At 40.0% G+C, this 21348-nt stretch overlaps 1 long non-coding RNA gene across 1 annotated transcript; it reads left to right on the top strand.

Annotated features, from left to right (window-relative positions):
* The first annotated feature begins 712 nt into the window (after positions 1 to 712).
* On the top strand, positions 713 to 17066 carry LOC138661935 (uncharacterized). The gene is made up of 2 exons (XR_011317984.1): positions 713 to 9296; positions 9377 to 17066. It is a non-coding gene; the product is annotated as an uncharacterized lncRNA (long non-coding RNA).
* The last annotated feature ends 4282 nt before the right edge of the window (positions 17067 to 21348 follow it).

Here is a 21348-nt window from a genome sequence, read left to right as displayed (position 1 = left end):
AGATTGTAAAATCATAATTTTATTCCATTTTTGTTTCTCAAAATAACACAAGAATGACTCACTTAAAAAAAAAATCTTAATAAATATATGTATATATACAGCTCTGGAAAAAATTAAGAGACCATCACATCAAAACCTGAACCCTACTGAAAAGCTCTGGAATGTAATGAAGAGGATGATGGATAGTCACAAGCCATCAAACAAAGAAGAACTGCTTACATTTTTGCACCAGAATCCGTGTGAAAGACTGGTGGAAAGCATGCCAAGACGCATGAAAGCTGTAATTAAAAATCATGGTTATTCCACAAAATATTGATTCCTGAACTCTTCCCGAGTTAAAACATTAGTATTGTTGTTTCTAAATGATTATGAACTTGTTTTTTTTTTTTTTCATTATTTGAAAGCACTGGGTTTATTTTTTAATTTTGACCATTCTTATTTGTTAGGAAAAAAATACAAAATTAATTGCTTGGAACTTCGGAGACATGTTGTCAGAAGTTTATAGAATAATAGAACAATTTACATTTTACTCAAAAATATACCTATAATGAGAAAAGTCTGCCAAACTGAACATTTTGCAGTGGTCTCTTAATTTTTTCCAGAACTGTATATATATATATATATATATATATATATACCGTGTATATATATATATATATATACTGCATATACTATATATATATATATATATATATATATATATATATATATATATATATATATATATATATATTTACAGGGTTTTGTCAACCAAAAGACACTACTTCCACTTTTTTAAAATTACAGTAAGAGTTTTAACTGTAGAAAATGACATAACGGTAATTTTCAATAAGTAATTGACCTATTGTCTAAATCAGGTTTTTGTGTTTTAAAAAATTTAAAAAAAAACCTGTCTTTGTAATTTAAAAAAAAAATGAAATCTTATGATTTTTTACATGGTCCCTGGAGCCATTTAAGACTCATATTTTCTGTTCTTTAGTAAAGCTTTTTCAGGAGTCTCAGGCTGCCGTCACACTATCAGTATTTGGTCAGTATTTTACATCAGTATTTGTAGCCAAAACCAGGAGTGGAGCAATTAGAGGAAAAGTATAATAGAAACATATGCACCACTTCTGTATTTATCACCCACTCCTGGTTTTGGCTTACAAATACTGATGTAAAATACTGACCAGATACTGCTAGTGTGACCGCAGCCTCATTGTCATCAGAGGCAGTATTGCAATGACAGCTAACGCCCCTATACACATCCTATGACACAGGATCCGCCATTCACAAAAAGTGATGTTACGGCTGATCCTGCTTTTTCCCTTCGTAAAGACCTCTGCACACGCTCATTAGACGCTTCAATACAAAAGATGGGTTCGTTATCCTGTTGCTGCTAATGTGCATGTGAATTTCTTGAAAGAAGAGAAAGTTTGAGTTTGAAACAGCTCCAGTGGCCGACGTGAAACTTTCTTTTGTAATACAGATCATATGGGGAAAAAAAAATGACCAATGTTTTAAAAAGTAATACATTTAAGAAAGAAATATGTATTACTTTCATTATAAAACTTAAAGAAACAATACGTTAACAACTGAGATTAGAAGGAAGCCAAAAAAAAAATGGAAAATGACGTACTAAGGAACAATAGCAGTAGGTTACATCAATAATTTTAAAGAAACAGAAATTTTGGAACAAGGTTAATCATGGTAGCAGATTGTGGTGATGTTGCCTCTCTGTACACATTCATTCCATATCTAAATTACGCTAATTTGTAATATTTTGATGACTGTGTCGTAGCCCACCGGTGTGGTCTGTTTAGCACTTATTATTTATACCTGCCCCCTGTATAGGGTAGTCCTATCAAAGTGAATCGTTATCAATGACTTATAGATTAATGGACGCATTTTTGGCTCTGGTACATAGGGCCGGTGGCTTGGTCCACCCATACCTGCCAGCCAGACGTCCAGCTGACAAAATAACCTTCTTCTATGAAGTGGTAAAAGAACTATGGTAGATGATATAGCTTTAAGAAATGGTCGTTACATAGACACAAACGAGTTGCACTTGATTTTGAGCAGTGGATCTCTAACCACTTTGGTTCCTGTTTTCCAGAATACTGCCACACTTAATGTAACATGTGGACTAACGAGAGTGTTGTTTTTAATTTTTTTTTTTTTAATTTTATTTTACCTTTTTGTTAAAAACTATTTGCGTCGCCTGAATGAATTTTGCACAGCGCGTGCCAGTGCCTCATTGGTTGAGATATGTGACTGAACCAGATCTGATACATTCACAAGGTCTATGGCTTTATGGATATAGAAGTAATGATGGAACTTTCAGTGCTAAATAGTTTCTTTTTTTTCTTTTTCTTTTGTATATTCTGACACCTTATTGTAATCCTTTTTTTATGTATAAATATATACATATATTTTTAAACATCTGAGAGATGTATATAGAATGTAAACATATAGGGGGTTTATTCTTAAAATCCTTTCGAGGGTCCTTTTAACCACCTGCAGTGAATGGTAGATTTTGATTGTTAAAAAAAATACATTACTCTTTCTGCTTAGTGAACAAACGGCTTTAATTGCTAATATTATTAATCGGCATTCACCCTTTTTTGGTAAAAAGTACCTCTCAAAACTGACATCAACATTCGGTTTCCAATCTTCCCCGTTTTGGCCAATTGAGAAATATTTAGCCTTGTATGTCGGCCAATTGCCATTGATTTCAAGGGACTCCTTCACTAGGTTTTTGCCACCTTATCTGACAGGAGCATGATGTAGAGACAGAGACCCTGACTCCAGTGATTTATCACTTACTGGGCTACTTAAAGTAGTTTGGACAAAATCACTGTTTTTATCAGCAGAAGATTGTCACTTCAAGGCTAGCAAACCTGCTGCCGTGTAGTCCTCCATATTCATCAGCTCTGTATAACCCCGCCCCCGCCACTGATTGGTAGCTTTCTGCCTATGAGCATTGTACAATGAACGCTGCCAATCAGTGGTGTGGGCGGGGTTATACAGAGCTCAGCATTCGGAGAACTGCTAGATCTTTAGCAGAGAAAACTTTTTATCAAAATGACAGCAAGCAGCCCAGTAAGTGATACATCGCTGGAATCAGGGTCTCTGCCCCTATATTAAGTTGGGGTGACCAAAAACCTAATCTACTCTAACCATGTTAATGAATATATTTGTAACACTTCTTAGAGTATATGCCATAATTACCAATATATTGCTACATTAATATCAATTTACCAAGCAAATGTATCAATTCAGTAGCCCATTCATTGTACAACACTTTATTTTATGTCATCTACTGACACTATTGATACATGGACCCCCATTATTGCACAGCCGCCAACATACATTATGGGTCTGCCTAAATAATGAAACCTTATTGCAGATAGCACCACGCTACCAAATACTTATTGTCACTTTTTTTGGCTCCCTTATGCACAATCATGACTATTTTGACGCTCTTTCTAACTAAAAGGGGCTTACATACTATTGATCATGTCTTCCATGGATCAAGGGCCAACATGCCATAGAAATAGACCACTGCAATGGAGCCTCTGAGGGAGGAGGTTCAGTATCCATTTTTCTTCCTCAATGGGACAAAGGAACCTGTGGACTCTCCTCCCTAAAGAGGTGGGGAACCCAAGGATTCTCCTCCCTAAAGACGTGGGAAACCTGTGGACTCTCCTCCCTAAAGAGGTAGGAAACCTGTGGACTCTCCTCCCTAAAGAGGTAGGGAACCTGTGGACTCTCCTCCCTAAAGAGGTGGGGAACCCAAGGATTCTCCTCCCTAAAGAGGTGGGAAACCTGTGGACCCTCCTCCCTAAAGAGGTGGGAAACCTGTGGACTCTCCTCCCTAAAGAGGTAGGGAACCTGTGGACTCTCCTCCCTAAAGAGGTGAGGAACCTAAGTATTCTCCTCCCTAAAGAGGTGGGAAACCTGTGGACTCTCCTCCCTAAAGAGGTAGGGAACCTGTGGACTCTCCTCCCTAAAGAGGTGGGGAACCTAAGGATTCTCCTCCCTAAAGAGGTGGGGAACCTAAGGATTCTTCTCCCTAAAGAGGTGGGGAACCTAAGGATTCTCCTCCCTAAAGAGGTGGGTAACGTGTGGATTCTCCTCCCTAAAGAGGTGGGAAACCTGTGGACTCTCCTCCGTAAAGAGGTGGGGAACCTAAGGATTCTCCTCCCTAAAGAGTTGGGAAATTGGCCAAAGATTCATGGAAAAGGCATAGAGGGAGAAACAAACAATAAACCCATCGGACCTAGTTGGCGAAAGCCCAGCACCTTAATGGGGTCCTTTGTTCTATGCAAGGAACTTCCTTGGATCTGTCCTGCATAGGGATCTCAGGATTTTTATGTTACTTGTGAAGATCCAGACTTGCCTGTGGAGAATGCATCCAAGGTAGACCAGTTGGCCGACATTGGTCAAGTGACCGGAATATGATCATGGTACTTGGTCTATCCCAAATCTAGCAATCTATACATAAAAATTTGATAAAATTGATCTTTTATTATTAGGTTCACATTATTGTACTAGGACGGAACAGATGGGTAATGATAGGCATAGATGTAAAGACTAATCATTGACTCTAGAAGTTCTCACCCTTCCACCCAACATACCAAAACTTTCTGCTACACTTGCACTATCAGTCGTGTTTGAGCAGTAATCCACCTGAAAAATTTGGAAACTATTTTTTTTATTATAAAATTTACAATTTTACAGAATTACGTTGCCCAACACAATCAAATTATCACCAAAGACATGAAGAGATTATCGCTTCAGAAGCCTAATCCTGGTGAGATTGTTCGAATTATCTTTACATCTATGGCCACCTTCTTCTGTTTTAATCCTAATATTGTATCTATTTCTATGATTCTGAAGATATGAACAGCGGCTACTTTTATGCCATGTTATATCAATTTTAGAACTCAGAAGAATAGGAAGAAAATTTTAATTTATTGAAACCCTCAGATGTAAAAACAAAATGCAATTTTTCTCATTTCATGCAAAGCTAAATATGTTTTACTTGGCTAAAACTTAAAGGAATTGTCTGATTTGGAATATTCAGGTTTTTTTTAATTGGTAGACCGCTCCTTGACTTTAAGCTGATCATTAGGGATCAGATGTCATCTGGGGAAACTCTATGACAACTGTTGGGTTCCTCTACAGAACCTCTACTGGAGAAATGAGGCATTACACACTTCCTAATTAGATCAGTGTGCTGTCTGTGTAACGCACGTTTTTTGCAGGAGAGAGGTGCTCTCTATAGTGTCTTTCCTTGTTGGGTTTCTCTATAGTGTCTTTCCTTGTTGGGTAATATCAATCCATTAACTCAGTCAATTAGTAGGGTATTAAAAAATGGAAATTCTAAACCAGACAATCCCTACAAAACATAAATAGTTCTATATATCTCTCCAAATTAAAGAAAAAAAAATCTAAATGCGGTAGCACTATATTCTGTGTTGTGCAATGGCTCATACTTTTTTGTGTTCCTAGAAAAAAATGTCATCAGACTCTAAGTGTCCTGAAAATGATCTTATTTCCTTTTTTTTAACAGTCACGCTATTAGTGACTCTAAATAAACTCATAGGTTTTAATACTCAAAGATGAAAAAAAAATCTCAAAGTGTCCCATCATCTCCAAAAACCAGAGGAAGCCATTCTGGGAGTTCTAAAAAATAATTTTGAGGAGTTATGTGTGTGAGTTCATTAAGAACCAGTAACATCACTGGAGTGCCTTATTTCACAGTGTTGTCACCCGTTCCTAGTGACGTGATGTGCTTTTTCGGTGAATGTTGGCTTTAGACTTCAAAATGGCCTCCTCCTGGGATGACTGGGTTTTCTAGAAAAGAAGAAACATCTTTTTTCTCCTTCCGTAATTTTTTCCTTTTATTTATCCAAAGCTATTTCTGTTAGTCCATTTCAATCAGCCTTATGCAAATAATATGCAACGACGCTGAAACGTGGATGTAACGGGTCTATAGGAGGGAAAGTTTTTATACGCTTAACGTGTTAGGGTCCTAGACGTTTAGATTATTTTCTTTTGAATGATAATGTAGGTAGGTGTAAGGGAGTGAATGAAAAAAAAAATATATAAAATAATAAAAAAAAATAAGTACAGTGTTTTTTTCTCACTTGTGAAATATGATTTCATAATCAGCCATGTTATACTTTTGTTTTTGTAAATTGATTTTTACTTGCACCAATATTTTAGTATAGACTTTAAGAAAAAAAAAAATACAAATAAAACATACTAGTGTAAAGACGAATTAAGAAACTGGAGTCTTTAAAATAAAATAAAAAATCCTTACTAATTTTTTTTTCTAGAATTTAAATAAATGTTAATAGTGAACTTGTGGGATAATTTCAGTTTTCTTCTTTCTGAAGGGGTTTTACGCGCGTTCTGCGCTTTTTTTTTGTTTTTGAAGTGTTATATGAGATATATTTTGGTTTTCTGCATTTTGTTACAATTTAGTCCAAATATACGACTGACTTTTCTGTCTTAATCATATGATGTCTTAAAGGATCCCACAAATGACTTGTATCTACAGATGTATCCTACTCATTTTTAAAGGTTTTTGTTCCATTCACCTTTGTAAATGGTGCTCAGATATAATCCCAACGTTGCATTTGAGCAACAATTCGCCTCCGAAATAATAATTCTAATGTCACATTTCCAGCATTAACTATTAGATCAATATTTTAACCTATATGGCCAAACTTCCACGAGAACTTTTGTTTGGCGTTTAACCACCCGATACACGTACCCTAAATTCTATGGAAGCTGAATTTTTAGCACTGGTAATCCAGATGTTCGGGATGGGTCTAGTCCAACAAGTAAATCCAATCTAGCTCCCCGTGTCCATAACTCCCACTTTTAATACACCCCATTACATGTGCAGGTATAATTTCCATCTCTCTTCCTTTCCATTACTGACTGATGACCAGAACAGCCATCTATAAAGGCAATATGTGAGTCCACCACGGAGGATGTCAGACTGAACTGGCCAAGATCAGTCAATCACCTAATTTGAACAGGACTTTGGACTGATCCCCAATCACATATGTCAAGTGAAGGATCAGGCATATTGAATTTCATCATGCCTAATCCTTTTTTCCAAAGAAGATGTGTCGGCAGGTTATTTACTTCTGCACCGCAGACATAAAACAAGAAGCATGCCTGTTTGGCCAAGCTGACCATGCATGTTTATGGTGATGTTGGGAGATACAGCCAATGGTCAAATAGATATTGGCCAATATATGGACAAGTTAAAAGGGGAAAGAACAACAACATAAAATTAACCGGAGTGCCCTATTTCGAGAAATTAAAATTGTTTAAAGAAAACCTGACAGCTGATACCTGATGCTCCATCCAGGGGCAGCATGTATCAGATGCTGGCTGTGTGAACTCGGCCAGGAATGTTTAACTCTGAAACTGAATTTTCAGAGAAAAACATACTTTAAAAGCCACTGAGGACCAAGCCATGGCAGACTATTCTGTCAGGTGGGTCACTGGCGTCTTCCCCACCCCTATTGCTCTGGATTGGCAGGTGTCTGCCAACATGCGCATATAGGCAGAGACCCGTCAATCCAGGGAATAAGGTGAAGAGAAGCCATCAAGGACTGGGCCACACTGGAGAATAGTCGGACAGGCGGGTCCCCAGAGACTTCTCCCCGCCTTCTGTCCTGGATTGACAGGTCTTTACCTACACGTGCACATCCGCGGCTCTTGTTTTGATTTAAGCTTGATGTCATCATTGAGTCGTGACCAGCATGTAACGTCGAATTAATTAAGAGATGAGCCGCAGATGCCGTCAAGTAAGAGGCGGTGCTCCCTCTCCGATTACAGCGGTCTGTGGCCGATAGAATGGGGCATGCAGATCGATTTGCACCGGCTCTAGTGCCCTTTAATAATTTCATGCCCAAATGACCTTTGTCTCTTTCCCGTATGAATCTAATCAGCTTTCAATGGTCCTTTCAACTGTGCAATACAAAACTGAATTTTGTGGAATATTTTAGTAGTCAAGAAGAGCTGAACGATGTACTGATGTGCCACTCACTAGGAAGCCTTACGACAAGCAGATACGATGCATACACCTCAAATTCCCATGGACAAGTCAGAATTCCTGAAGAATAACACCTAGATCCTAAAGAAAACCAAAAGTAATATTTCAAAACCACTAAAAACATATAAGCCCGCGACATCCAGTGTGACGCATGGGAGAGAAATCTATTTATATAGTGGGTTTATCAAATCTGAAGACCTCGTTGCTACAGTCTGCGCCAATTCACAAATAAGCTGTACCTCTACGTCAGCGCAGACTGTGGCGGCCGTGGCCCTTTTATGATTTCCGTGTAAATATACAAACTATATTAAGTATACAGCTACATTACTGTTGGTCATCGACATGATAAATCATAGCACATACATTCTGAAAGAAGTTCTGTTTCATCATCAGTTTCAAATATTTTAGTAACTAATGAATTCGAAGGAGAAACTTTTAGGTGACATTTTCGCACATACATGCCATAATTTACTTAGTTTAGTACTAACTGTCTCCATAATGAAGCATGATGAAGATTATAATTGCTTTATAGCATCATATGCAGAATACAAGAATATTTGGATGTGAATGCCTACAATGATAGATTCATTGTTGTGTTATTATATTTAGTTGCAATGGCAACAAGAGACTACAACATGGCTACCTTTTGTACACATTGCTAAATTTTCACATGTAGAATACGGACAGAGTATCGGTATGAGGTGGATAACCGTACAGTTTATAATCATTGAAGTTAGAATTTACTTTATTGGGATGTTTGAAAGTTATCCCCTATCCAAAGGATAGAGGATAACTTTTCGATCTCTGGAGGTCCGACCTCAGTGGTCTTTAGCAATCCCAAGAAGCTCGGAGGTCTATAATGCGAAGTGCCTCTCCATTCATTCTAGAAGGAGCGTTGACGATCATCCAAGTGCCTCCCTCTCCGGCACTTCCATTAAGGCTAGGGACACACTAGTGAATTTTCTCTCGTTCGATAGTATTGGGTCAGTTATGCAAATTATATTTTGATGAAACTCTGAATATAGTGTGAGCCGATTTTCTCAGATGAGGAGAAGATGGGAAAAAAAAGTCTCCATCTTCTCCATTTTGTCAGTCCATGAATATTAAACTGCATATGTCATCTGTGTGCAGTCTGATGTTTCCCACAGACTCATTGACTTACATGGCCAAGTGCGATCCGACAATCTGATCCAACTCTGACATGCTGCAATTATTTTTTTTCCTTGTTCAGGCTCGGTGAGTAGGTGCACCATATGTTACTGTATAACATTGGTCTGAGTGCGATCCGATGTTTTGTCAGATCGCGCTCAGACCAAAATATCGGTCATCTGCACGAGCCCTATGAATGAATGGAGAGACAGCCCATGTGATCACCCTCTGTTCCCTATTCTCGGGATTGGTGGTGGCCATGGTGATCAGACCTCCAGTGATCGGAAAGTTATCACCTATCCCATGGATAGCGTAGAAATTGTAAACTTGAGAACACTCCTTTAAGATTCCGATAACCATTTGCAAGTTTGTACATTTTGGATCCATCCAAACCACTGCAGGATTAGGAATTTGAATTTTCGGCCAGTGCTGAATATTTGATATACCCTTTAGCCAAATTAAAGGGGTTGTCCCTTTTTAGAAAATGTTTGTCCACAGGCTTAATTAGCCTTTAGAATAAAAAAAAGTGCTATATCTTACCTTGCCGGAGTCCAGCCCTGTGTCTCCATCACTGTTCCACCTCTGTTTTGGCTGCAGTTAGACAGCGCTGCCGCCAATCACTGAGCTCAACAGCTCTGCAGGTGTAAACGGCCCGTGTGACTGAGCTCAGTGACTGGCTGCTGCATTGTCAACATGATGTCACCAATGCAGCCAATCAGGATGGGGCAGTGTGTCGGAGACCTGGGAAGGGTAAGCAAATCAATTTGTGTTTAAGCCAATAGAGACTGTGGACAAAACATCTACATTCATCTAGTCAATCATTATCTTCAAGCATGCTAAAGAAACCAACTGACCCTAAATATAGAATTCCTGCATGTGGTACTTTTTGACTAGCAGAGGCCAAGACATTTTATATCACTGGAACATCGGAGGTTGACTTGGCCATGTGAAGAAACATGGTTAATTGCAAGTCTAGAGACTAGCAGGATGTAGTAAAATATTTCGGCTGAAGTTAGAAGTTCTGTTATAGAACACTGGTTATACAAATGTACAGTCACACAGTGGAGGATGCTATTAGTTTATGTTGACCAGTAGAAGAGTTGACCAACATTGATGAAGGTTTTTCATCAAGTGTTCTGGATTTCAATAAAACCTCAGTTGTTCACCATTGAACACTATCTTCATCATAAGTTGTACCTTCATAAAAAATATGTAGAGGTATTGGTTTTATGTCCTTTCCCAGTGAAGCTATTTCATACTGTACTGTATAAGAGCTAAGTGAGGAACCGTCGTGTACTTATGGTTTACCCCCTCCCCACAGTATTTCGAGAGAAGAGAGTGAGGTATATTTTTAACAGGCCTTAAACCCATTTCATGTCTATAGTACGCACACTCACTTTCCAAAAAAAAGAGTTCTGCCTACAAAATGTTTTAAAAAATAAATAAATAAAAGGAAATATAAACTGCTGGGATATTTTAATACTAATTTATATAAGCAAAGTCTGTAAAAAAGTGTGGAATGACCTCCAAGCTGCATTTCATGTTACAAATCTCTTTCCCCAGCCCTACACAACATATGCTGCAGTATGATGTATTCCTAAGTAATCCCAATATGACTTTCTATGGTTCATTTCATAGTCTAAAGTAGGATAAAGCAATTTGTGGCTTCCCAACTTCTACAGAATTACAGGTCCCGTCATGCGTGTACTTGAAGCATCAAACCTGCTTGAGGACCATTTGTTGGCTTCTACTCGTCTAGTGTTTATGAAATGTAGGCTTTCGAAGATGGAAGATACCGTATGTCATCTTGATTGTCAAATTTAGTGAATTGATATTTGGGCAGTGGCATGATGGTATGAAATGCCAAAAGGAAGCTAGATAAGTTGATATGTTGATGTTAGATTCCATAGATTAAGTTCAGGAGCTATAGAAGAACAAAAGCATTGAGGAACCAAGTGGGCTTTTGAGAAACTAATATCAAGTATCTTTGAGAAGTTGGGAGTGAGGAATTTGGTGATTCAAACCATTGTTTTATCAGAGATTTAAGGACAGCTGGAGTACAGGGATGATACTTCCCCCCTACTATGGAGGTCTGAATCTCTTACCGTTCATGAACTGCACTTCCAGTAACCTATGGTTGATATGTTGAAGATGTAGTCAAGATATGGAGATGTTAAGATCTCAATCCTAGTTCCAGCAGCTCTGGATCTTCCGATGGGTCAAAGATCATTTTCTGTCGATAGTTGGTTTGAAGATGATATGGTTGAAGTGTAATGCGTTCATTATGTCCATGCTCACAGGCTATGGGGCAGTGATGGTCTTTCTTATGTTTCTTCTTTCTCCTCCCTAAGCATGATATGCTGCTTCAACAGTGTTGAAGATACAAATATGCTGCAGTTAAACTGATTCAGTAGTGTACGAATGTGTGAGACACACCTTTTTTGCACTTATGTACATAGTCCAAGAATGGAAAAAATAAGATAAAATGAAAAAAAAAAAAAAAACTTGGAACATATTTTGAATATAAAAAGTCCATAAGAAAAACACAGGAAAAGTTTGTAAAAGAGATAGGTATAAATAAAGCTTTGAAGAGACGGCATTTTGCTATAAAAATTTAAAAAAAAAATCCAAAAAGCATGATGTTGCTTTGCTATTGCAAAAGCTTTGTAGGTTGCCATAGCCTAATATTCAGCACTGGTAAACTCCAATTTGCAGCATAGAGCATTCTGTGAAATGAGTATCCTCATTCTGGAGAAGACCTCAAGGTCGAGCCATCGTTAGGGTTACACATGAAATATGCATCTCGCGAGGGTTGATATTTGTAGTTTTTATGATACGTGATTTATTGATCAATAGAACTCCTCTATAATACTCCGTTCACATTTGCCTTTTTGTTTGTGTTTTGGTTTTAACACTGGGGGTCCAAAGTTCCATAGTAAACAAAGTACAACATATGGGCTGGCGACTACGTAAGCAAGCTTCTTCTTCTTTTAAAGGCACTCCTTTATGGTGGTGTCCAGTCAACAGAAAAGCTTTAGAAAAAAAGGTGACACTCACCAGAAACATGAAAAAATAAAACTTATGGGAGGCAACACTAAATACATACATACTATGTACACGACACAGGCAACAGCTGTTTCGCGCTAGTATGTGCTTCATCAGGAGAGCACACCAGAGCAAAAATGGTTGCCTGTTGCATGCATCAACGTTGCCTTTTTCATACTAATTTGAACATATTTTCTCCAATGTCCAATTTGCCACAGAGGCGAACACACAAAGTCATATATTAGATGGGGGCTCATTTCATAAATGTTGAATTTCGGTCCTGAAGCTTCAATGTCATGAAATCAGTTGTACAATTTGCTAATTAGTCGAATGGTAACACTCCTAAAACTTAGCGTGAGCTCAGCCCTTATATCCTAGAGCTAAAACATTTGACCACCTGTAGGTACATCTAGGAGAGCTTACTACATACTGATTTATTGAGTGCAGTGTATAAACAGCATGTCATAAGCTCCTGCTCCCCTATTGGTACCTTCAAGCAAAGAATTTTATGATTTGCCTTCATGGCCATACTGAAGATCTAGGACAAACATTGAGACCCAATAAGTATAAAGAAATGCACCCATACAAAGATGGTGGCAGCAGTTGGACAATGGATCTTTCCGTGGGATGTGTAAATGACTTCCAGACAACTTTAACCATGTCTGACTGCACACATCCAGTGACCCGGCTCCTTTTTGGCGGATCATATATGGAAGCACTTAGAACTCTTCTCCAGAATGTGGTTCTTGTTCTACTGATGCCTTGATGTAGAACATGGCAGAGCAGACACGTGAAGACCGTTACCAGCCTTTTAATCAATGCTGCTGTCCTATCAAGGAAAATAGAATTGCCTGTACATTGTAAATCTACCAGAAACTGTTTTTCATTCAAAATATATTTTCCTTTTTGTAGTTTTGTCTCGGCTGCTGGTATCTCCCTGCCCAACCACTTTCTAGGTGGACATTTGTAAGAGCCTTGAAGACCAGCACGGTGTGACCAGGAAATCACACAGCAGATTTGAACTATGTAAGGAAACTCCATTATGAATAATTACCTAATACATTAGAGGGTCGCTTCACTACTTTTATTACCTATCCTAAAGATAGGGCTGCATCTGCAGTGCTCAGCAGTGGCCACTACAAGTGATGGAGCTGTGCTATTCAGTTCTGCAACTGCTAGCATTCACTGCATTCACTGTGAACAGCTAAGCATTAGAGGTGCTGGTTGTGGGACCCCAACAATTTGGTCCTTAGAATAGACCATCAGTATAATAGTAGTGTAGCAGCTAATATCCTAAAGATAGGACTGGTTCTGCAGTACTCAGCAGGGGGAACTACAGTTTATAGAGCTGTGCTATTCAGGCCACAACTGCTAACATCTGCTGGCACTGCGAATAGCTAAACAGTGGAGGTGCTGGTTGTTGGATCCCACCGGTCTGATCCTTAGAATAGATCATCAGTGTAAAAGTAGTGGAGCACCTAATATCTAAAGACTGCTGATTCTGCAGTACTCGACAGTGGCCACTACAGTTTATGGAGCTGTGCTATTCAGCTCTGCAAATGCTAACATCTGACGGCACTGCAAACAGCTAAACAGTGGAGGTGCTGGTTGTTGGATCCCACCGGTCTGATCCTTAGAATAGATCATCAGTGTAAAAGTAGTGGAGCACCTAATATCTAAAGACTGCTGATTCTGCAGTACTCGACAGTGGCCACTACAGTTTATAGAGCTGTGCTATTCAGCTCTGCAACTACTCACATCTGACGGCACTGCAAACAGCTTAACAGTGGAGGTGCTGGTTGTTGGATCCCCCCCGGTCTGATCTTTAGAATAGATCATCAATATAAAAGTAGTGGGTCAGCTAATATCCTAATGATAGGGCAGAATCTACAGTACTTGGCAGTGATCACTACACTTGATGGAGCTGTGCTATTTAGCTCTGCAACTGCTAACATCCAGCAGCTTCCGGCACTGCGAACAGCTAATCAGCGGGGGTGCTTGTTGTCTCACCAATCTGATCCTAAGGATAGGCATCAATCTAAAAGTAGTGAAGCAGCTAATATAGATGCTTGAAAATGGCTCATTATGGAATTCGCAAAGATGGAGCAGCATATGTTTTTCATACATTTCTTCAAACTCTTGGTGATTATTGCTTCAGACCACCAAAATCCGTGTATAAGCGGCTTTAGCACCAATGCTACTTCACACTCAAAAATGGCAGCCCCGCAGCGTACGTGGGCAACTGGTCCAGTAAGACATCTCTCCAAACATGGCTGTCGGTATTTGTCATGTGAAACTGAAATCTATGCAAGAAAAAGTTTAATTCTCCAATTGTTTTTTGTCTCTACATTTGGATATGGTCTGGCACTTAATGCCAAGATATAGATTTACATCCAGGCAAGTATTTTCCTTATTAGCCTGAAAGATATATTGCAGTTGTGACGAATTGCATTCCTCCACCCCCACCCCAACCATATGACAATCGTTTTGCACTATTAGCATTGTATGCATTGAAAAGCAGCCCCCTTTCTCCTTTCCTGGCGGTCTTCACTGTGCTTCTCTCCATATCTTGAAATATTGTCTATTTCTGCTTCAAAAGTTGCAGAGACCTCATATACGTATGTGAAAATTCAGCTTCAATTATAATTTTTTTTTTCTTTTTTAATTTCTTATTGTCACACCCAACAGAATGAAATAACCTGACACAAGTTCTACTGTACGTGAGAAACGGCTGTAATGTAGAGATCGGAGCCATTTGTTGCCATGGCTCCTTGTAATTTAGCAGATGAGGGGATGACTAAACCTATTGTTATCGGGAGCGTTCGTAAGACGGCATGTAGTGATGAGACTCTACTAAATCATATAATTGCATCTGTAAAATGAGCAACTGTTGAAACCATATTGTAAGTAGTCTAATAATCTAGTTCCAAATCTGCCAGAGATGCTATAAAGTACGGTACTTGCATACAAACCACCGACGCGCGTTTTTTCCCAGTGGAAGCTTATTAAAGAATGGCACGATAGGTGCACTCTATTACGTCAGACCAGTGGTAAGGTCTGGACGCTGGATAGTGGTCATCATCAGTAGGTTTGGCTTGCATCAGGGTTCATAGAGGAAAACAACATTTTAGCTGAGCAGTTAGTCTATGGAGATGGGGGTCCCAAAGTTTTATATACATATTGTGCTGCATAAACTGATGTTGGAATTTACCCTTTAATTTCTAATCATTAAAGGGGTTAACCAAGGTTAAATTATTTTCTACTGTAAGATAAAAAAAAAACTATCAGGCAGATGGTTACTAACTAGTTATCAACTACCTGCCTCTTCTGCCCAGCTCCGACTCAGAAAGGTCACTGACTGTTCCTGTCGGCGATTCAGCTGCTCCAAGTCAACAGAGTAGACCTTCTTCCGGGGCGCTCTGTTGATGGGGTGTGACATCCTGCAGTTACGCAGTGGGGAGCCGGCTGTCAGCGTGACATCAGCAGTCACACCCTGTCAGCAGAGCTGAGCGGAAGAAGAGAAGCTGCTGATCTGTCAACGTGACTTCAGATGAATGAACATACAGAATTGCCGGCAGGAGCGGTCAGTGATCACTCTGTGTAGGCAGAAATCTGCACTGTGCAGTAGTTAGCATCTACCTCCCTGTTAGTTCTTGGGCCCACAGTAAAAAAAATTAATATAGTCCTGGATAACCACTTTAAAGGGAACCTGTCACATTGAAAATGGTATCTGATCTGCAGGCAGGATGTTATAGAGCAGGAGGAGGTGACCAGATTGATAGACATTTTTGTTTCAGTAAAACATTCATTGGAATCCCTGGTGCTTGTTGGAGTCCAGTGGGCGGTCCTATCAGTGAGTGACAGTCTTCCCTGTATGACTTTGCATGCACAGATAACTGTCAATCACTAGTCAGACCGCCCACTGGACTCATACATGCAGACACCAGCGCTATCAATGAATAAAATATAATTTATGCTGAATCCTTTCCCACAAACCTATATATCCGCCGGCTCAGCTTCTCCTTCTCTGTCCTGTGCTGTCCAGAGGTTCCCTTTAATATGGCTATACAAATTGGCTGAACTTACAGATTTTAGCAAAACTATCCAAAAACATATCCCATCTGGTAAATGTTGCGTTAGAAGAAAAATAGAAAAACAAGGCATGTTGGATGTCAATATGCCTGATCCTTTATTCCAAAGACAGATGGTTGCAAATGAGCATTTTTAGAAGCATCATATTTCATATTTGTGGCCACCTTAAGATCAAATTGTTTTCATAATCCAATTTTAGACAAAATACTAATTACATGGATATATATGGACATAATTCCACATCAACGGTGGGTAAATGTAACACCGGCAGATATCTTTTAAGTAATGCACAGATATAAAACTCTTGGACCCTTTTAGAAACCTCTAAGAAGCTGCCCAGACTGTGGGTAGCTATGGTAGACCACACGGCACGCAGCCTATATGGTTGGGTCTAGGTGTCCTAATACCGGACGCCGGTGTAATACTGTGTACTGTGCGCGCAGCAGAATCGGCTACTACCTTACTACTGACACTCAGCCTTGGATTCAGACAGCTCAGATCTGTTTCTCAACTCTAGAATGTAATAAAGATCATTCCCTCAACTGTTACCAACAGGATGTACTTTTATTTTTTTTCTATTTTTAGCAAGATTATATCGCTGTAGTGCTTTGTATGTGCTTTAGAACCGTGCATAATGCTACTCATTTTAGTATGTTACTTCTATATTGTTGTTTATTTTTTGATCTTTTAATAAAGTATATAAAATTCTTGGTTACATTTCTGCTGTTGCGTTTTTAATCTTTTAATTTACTTGCAAAAAAAAAAAAGTTTTCTGCTTGCAAGTTGACTATAGTACTATTAGTGGATGGCTTGTTACAAGGGTTTGTGCTGAGGGCTCTTCCTTTTCAGGAAATGTCACCACAGTACCTTAGTGGGGATGTGCACTATTCGGACAACACTTTCTCAATCACTATGTCCTTGTAAAACACCTATACTAATCTCTGGTGCCGGCACCATTCCAACGGATATATGCCTTGGCTTAGTGTTGCTGAGCTACTGTTAAAGGGGTTATCTGAAACGTTGTTCATTTATTATTTTTTGTAAGGGACTAAGTACTTACTAGCAGGTTGTTGCTAACTACCTACCTGTTCTGCCCTGTAATGATCTGGTCTGGCACGGACCATTCTTGCCAGCGATTCTCCTGCATCTGGTGACATCTCATCAACCGAGCAGCTACTTCTCTTCCGCTCTGCTCTGTGGATAGGAGTCACTACTTACATCATGCTAACTGACAGCCGGCTCCCCGCTGCCTAACTGCAGGGAGCCAGCTGTCAATAAGCGTAATGTCAGTAATGATGCGCCGTCAATGGAGCAGAGCAGAAGAGGAAGAGCTGCTCTGTTGGCATGAGGTCAAATGAAACCAGGGAATTGCCAAGAAAGCTGGGAAAAACAGGCAGATAGTTAGCCACTGCCTGCCAGTAATGTACAAAAAAGGAAGCAATGTCCCGGATAACCCCTTTAAGGAGCAGAACACTAAGATTTCCTATATAATATTACTGTGACTCACTTCAAATTACAGGAAATTGTACAAATTAATGTAAAATGACAGAAAGGCTTCATATCCGATCACTAACACAAAGGGTCGTATCGCACACCAATTCCCAGCAGCATGCAAAAGCCATAATGCTATGAAGTATGTGGGGGATGCACAATACCTAACAGTCAGTAAGGGGTGGCTGCTTAGTATTATCCCATCCTGACCACCATTTAAAGGTTTTGTGCATAAATTACTTCATCACCGAGCCTATGGGTAGGTGAAGAATATCTGATTCCTGGTGGCCCCATTGCTGGAACCCCCAAAGATGACTAAAGTGGGGGTCTCCAACCCACTCCGCCCGGCTGCAGGCAGAATCTATGCACACTTCTGCTCCATTTATGGTCTATGGAACTGATGGAAACATCGGAGTGTTGTATTCAGTTATCTACATCAATCCCATAGACAATTAATGGAGCGTCAGCTCGCATGAGTGCCATTTATCACTTATGCATGCCATTTTTGGGTGATACATGAGGACGCTGTGTAATAAGAGACGGCACTCTACATATTAAGACACTGAAACAAGGGATGGTGCTATAGAGAAAATAACGTTACCCCCAGTCCTCCGCAGTTCATTTCCTGCACATTTGCAAAGTTATTTTCTCTGATGAAGCCCCCTTCAGAGTGCTTGGGACATCTGGAAGAGTCATTGTTCAAAGAAGGTAAAGTGAGAGGTACGATGAGTCCTTTGTCATGCCAAAACTAAAGTATCCACGGACCATTCATGAGTACCGGTAGATTTTTTTAGTTTCAACAATTTTATTGCAGATATTATCAGAATAACATGAATGACATGGAATATGTACAACGATCCCCTCGCAGGGGAAAATATATCAATGTAAATAATATTAATACAATATCTTTGACTTATTAATTTTAGCTGGAAAGAGCAAATATACATTTGTATAACATTAGCTGCATTGTATTAATAATAAAAGTAAAGGAAAAGAAAATAAAACAGACAAACAAAACAAAAAAAGAGAAGGAATGTAAAACCATTCACAATTTTGCCTAAAAACACTGCCATGAATATAGAATGGTATCTAAACGTCCTCCAAGAGCAAAGTCTCCCAACAGCCCAGGAGTAATTTGGTGATAAACAATGCTTCCAGCATGATGGAGACCATGTCACAAGGTAAAAGTGGGCTCAGTGAACAAAACATTGACAATGTTAGGTACATGGCCAAGAAAAATCCCCAGATCTCAATCCCATTGAGAACTAATGGGCAATCCTCAAAAAAGTATATAGACAAACAAAACCACAGAAATTGTGATAAACTGAAAGCACTGAATAGAAAAGAATGGGTTGTCATTAGTGTTGAGCATTCCGATACCGCAAGTATCGGGTATCGGCCGATACTTGCGGTATCGGAATTCCGATACCGAGATCCGATATTTTTGTGATATCAGGTATCGGTATCGGAAGTGTAAAATAAAGAATTAAAATAAAAAATATTGTTATATTCACCTCTCCGGCGGCCCCTGGACATCAGCGGGAGGATCCGGCGTCCGGCACGGCTTCTTTCTTCAAAATGCGCGCCTTCAGGACCTGTGGTATGATGTCCCGGCTTCTGATTGGTCGCGTGCCGCCCATGTGACCGCCACGCGACCAATCAGAAGCCGCGACGTCATTCCTCAGCTAAAGTCCTAGAATGAGCGCCTTTTAGGACCTGAGGAATGACGTCCCGGCTTCTGATTGGTCGCGTGGCAGTCACATGGGCGGCACGCGACCAATCAGAAGCCGGGACGTCATTCCACAGGTCCTGAAGGCGCGCATTTTGAAGAAAGAAGCCGTGCCGGACGCCGGATCCTCCCGCTGATGTCCAGGGGCCGCCGGAGAGGTGAATATAACAATATTTTTTATTTTAATTCTTTATTTTACACTTTAATATGGATCCCAGGGCCTGAAGGAGAGTCTCCTCTCCTTCAGACCCTGGGATCCATGAGGATACATTCCGATACTTGATGTCCCATTGACTTGTATTGGTATCGGATATCGGTATCGGCGATATCCGATATTTTTCGGGTATCGGCCGATACTATCCGATACCGATACTTTCAAGTATCGGACGGTATCGCTCAACACTAGTTGTCATCAGTCAGGATTTGGCCCAGAGGTGATATCCAGCTGTCTGGGCAAATTGATGAAGTCTTGAAGAATAAGTCAACACTGTGAGTATGGAGTTTTTCAAAAGACTTGATTTACTTCAAAATAAACGTTTAAGTACTAATGAAATGTTTGTAATTGTATTTCGGTAACCATAGAAACATCTTGTGCTCCTCTTCACTGTGATCTCCCTCCATTGTGCAGCTCTCCATTGTGCTCCTTCACTACACTGTGTTCTCACCCCAATTTGCTCCCCTCCAGTGTACACTCCCACCACTGTTCTCTCCCGTCCACTGTGCTGTCCCCCCAATTCTGCCTATTTCTACTGTGCTCTCTCCCAAATATGCTCCCATTGTGCTATGTTCCTCTTTCTGCTCTCTCACAATTTTAGCTTATCCTGTCTTTGTACTCTAGGCCCAATTATGGATTCCTTCGATGTGCTCTCCCCCAATTGTGCTCTTCCCTTCATGTTTTTCCCTCCACTCTGCTACCCCAATTGTGCTAACTCCCAATTTGAACCCCCAGCTATGCTTCCCTACATTGTGCTTTCTCCCTCATCGTGCTCTGCCCCTTATTACGTTTCTGCCCAATTGTGCTCCCCTCCAGTGTACTTACCCCAATTTGTCCCATCAACTTGGCTCTCTCCTAATTCTGCTCTAATCCATTAGGTTCTTCCCCTCTTTGTGCTCTCTTCTCCCACTGTTCTCATCCCTCATTGCACTATGTTCCTCTTCAAGCTCTCTATCCTTCATTGTGCTCTCTGCCCAAATGTGCACCACTTTATTGTGCTCACCCCCTTTATTTTGCTCTCTCCCCAGGATGCCTCCCTTCATTATTCTTTGCGCTTTTCCCTTCACTGTGCTGTACCTCAATTGTGCTTCTCTCCACTGTGCTCCAGCTGAGTTATGCTTCTCTCTACTGTGGTCTCCTCCAACTGTGCCCTTTTCCACTGAGCTCTCTCCTCACTCAGTGCTCTGTCTCTCATTATGCTCTCCCCTCCACTGTTCTTTACTCTTGTGTTCCCCTCTTTGTCTCTTCTTTGTAGAAGAAAGGAAAGGGGAATATCCAGCACGTCCATCCAGTGTAAGTAAAATATCCAAAATTTATTGAAGCATTTTAAAAAACAATATTAAAAAAGAGAGAGAGAGACTCTCTCTGCCTGACGCGTTTCTGGCGCACCACGGCGCCCTTAGTCATAGGAACTAATACCATATAGGTATAAAAGTGGAACATGATTTCTTTGCACGCATTGAGACCTTCTGGAAAACAAGCACCAAGATTGTAGATCCAGAACGCCTTACATGTCAAGAGGCGTCTCCTGATGTCTGCTCCTCTTGGAATATTCATCACCCT

This window comes from Ranitomeya imitator, chromosome 2 (assembly GCF_032444005.1).
Source record: "Ranitomeya imitator isolate aRanImi1 chromosome 2, aRanImi1.pri, whole genome shotgun sequence".
Lineage (NCBI taxonomy): Eukaryota > Metazoa > Chordata > Amphibia > Anura > Dendrobatidae > Ranitomeya > Ranitomeya imitator.
The sequence above is the reverse complement of the archived record's forward strand: the minus strand, read 5'-3'. Positions and strand labels throughout refer to the sequence as shown.